A 3,060-nucleotide genomic window follows, 5' to 3' on the forward strand; every position below is an offset into this window, starting at 1 on the left:
TGTGAATGGGGATAATAAATTTGCTCGCAAAGCGTGTAGAGGAATTTCTAAAATGTGCTACAGCTGATCTTGTCATTGTTACCTTTACAGATTTCACTCTCTTCTCAAATATATAAATTGCCTCAATTTCTCACACGTGCACAGACTCACATCAGTTATGACGCCTCACTTAGCTCCCTAGTTCCTATTTCAAAAGGCGCCTCCTTTCTCCGAGCTAATCCCGCAGGTCCGCCCCTCCTCGTAACTCCGAATTCTGAGCTTCATCCTCACTCTTGACTCCTTCCCTTCCGTTGTCAGTACACTATCGCTCAATCCATGCATTCTCCTCGCCCTCCTCATCCCCTCAATTCTTAAGAACTTGTGTGCTCATTAAAACTTCGCTTCTGCTTTCAGCACCGGCAGAATTCGGTTTTCACCAAGGTTGCTCTTGAGGTTCTAATTCCCAATCCAGTTCACTCCTTATCCTCCGTGATGTTTTTGGGCCACTGGATTGCTGGTTATTCTTTTACATTTCAAAACGTTCACCGCCTCTGGCTTCCACAGCACCACAGTCGTTGGGTCTTCTATTTCTCTGACTTTCCCTTTTCCGTTACTAGTTCCTTTTCTCAAGAGTGAGAGCTCCTTGGAGTTCCATTCTCTGATCTCTCACCATCAATACCTTCCTGAAAGATAGACTTCATGTCCTTCCGTGAACTGGGAGGCCACTCAGTGTGGCTGGAGGAGCTCGAGCTGTGTACACTTACCCCTATCCTGGGACGGAATCCCAGCTCTGACCCCTGCACACTGTGTGACTGGGTAGCCACTTAAACCCTCTAAGCCTCAGTCTTCTCATGACAAAAGAGATAATAATATCTGGGTATGTTATTGCAAGAAGTAACTGGTATTAATATAATGCACCAAACCCAATATCTAATACGTTGAAAGTGCTCTATAAAACTGATTTTCTTATTTATTTTTATTTGTATGATGATAGCTTTAAAATCTCTCTTTCCAGCCAAACTTTCACCCCAGTTTCAGCTTTTTATGTCCGAAAGACTACTGGACACGTCCACCTTCCTTCACAGTGGCCAGGAATCAGAATGTCTTACAAGGTGAGGGGTGGAGGAAAGCTTTCCAGGAAGCCCCAAACAATAGCTACCATAGCACCCTAAAGACTTACAAAGAGCAAGGGAAAAAAAAACTACTCGCGTAACGTAAAATGTCCTAGGAAATAGGATAGTGAAAGAAAGACAGAAATATGAATGGAATCTGAAACTTAATTTAGAAGCCTCTCACCCCCTCCCCCCAAAAAATTAAAACTAAAAGCCAGGTCTGGAGTCTGGCTACTCTTTTAACTTTCCTTTCCCTGAGGACTCCTGTCTGCATACTGGCCCACCCTCCTTTTCCCAGCATCTCCTTAGCTTCTCTTGTACATGGACTGAGCTCCAACCACCCTTACTCTACTTTTTGACACTCTTCCAGTAACTGCTTCAGCTGCTAAACAGCCCAGCCTTTTGGTACTCCCTGTTTATCTCCCTAAAAGGAAGACTCTCATTGCTATAACCCATCTTTTAACTCCAGGCTATAAACTGTCAGCTAGGGAACAAAGTGTGGATTGACTACTCTTGGGTTAGTTAGCCACCTATGGTCCAATCAGCTGTGGGAAGTTTGAAGAAATTTGGGGCAGAAGATTCTGAAACGCTATTGGGGCTAGCTTGATGCACCATCTTTGGGACCTTATCCCAACATTGCTCTTCCTTTTTATACGGCAAGCCTGAGAGTGTCTTCGTAAAAAGGGGAGAAAGTCTCGGCTTTCTAGCTGTTTTAGAGAGTTGCATTCCCAAGCCGGTCGTATTTGGATATCATGCAGGAAGTGAGGCCATGCTCAGCCACTCCCACTATGGGGAAGCACTAGTTGCAGGTAACTCATTACCAAGAAGCCCAGAAAAGATCTCCAGGGTCATTAAGTGGGAAGTCCTGATAGAACAGTCTTATGATCGCTCAATAGATCACAAAAACACACTCAAGCAGAAGGTACATTCAGGGCCATTTCATTCAGAAGGCACAGAGAACCCAGGACACTGGCGTCAACTTCTCCCTATTTCTAGATATCCTACATTCTACTAAAAGATACCCTATTCACATCACTCCATTGCTTAAAAGCCTCTATTGGTTTGTATCACGGAAGTCTAATGCCTCAGCTTACTGCAAAATATCCATCCCAATTTGTCCCTAAATGCTTCCTTTCCGTCTCTAGCTTACACACAATAGTTAATTAATGTCACGTATCCTTGCATAATGCATTCTATCTGCATAGAATGATTTCCCACCAATCACTCAACAAACACATTCTTTAAGACCCAACTCAAATGATACAGGCTTTTATGAGATCCTCCTCTACCTATTCATTGAAGTGCATTTAATATTTATATTATTCTTTGAATTTCAGAAGCAAGATGTTCCTACTTTAGGGATATCACTTATCTTGCTCATAACTGGCTATCTTACTAGAACGTGAATTCTATGAACATATGGAAAATGTCTTTTTTAAAATGAGTTAAAATTTACATGCAATGAGATGCACCTATCTGTATGCAATTCAATGAATTTTGACAAGTGAATATACATGTGTAACAACATCACAATCAAGATATAGAACACTTCTATCACCAAGAAAATTCCCTTGTGATCGCTTTCAGTTCCCAATAGGGAACCACTGTCCTGATTTCCATCACCATAGATGAGTTTTGTCTGTTGTTGTACGTCATGTAAATAGAAAAACACAATAAAAACCCTTCTGTATTTGACTTTTTTTTAGCTTAACAATGTTTCTGAGATTCTTCCATTTTGTTATGTGTATCAGTCGTTAATTCTTAAATTGTTGAGTAGTATTCTATGGTATGTATACACTATAATTTTTTCTTCATTTCTCAGGGTGATGAACATTTGGGTTATTTTCAGTTTGGGTGTATCATAAATAATGCTGCTATGAGTATTCTTGTACACATCTCTTTTGTGGGCATATGTTGACATTTCTCTAGGATAAAACTTTGTAACTGAAATTACTGGGTCATACACACA

The sequence above is a fragment of the Vicugna pacos genome, chromosome 11, assembly GCF_048564905.1.
Source record: "Vicugna pacos chromosome 11, VicPac4, whole genome shotgun sequence".
NCBI lineage: Eukaryota > Metazoa > Chordata > Mammalia > Artiodactyla > Camelidae > Vicugna > Vicugna pacos.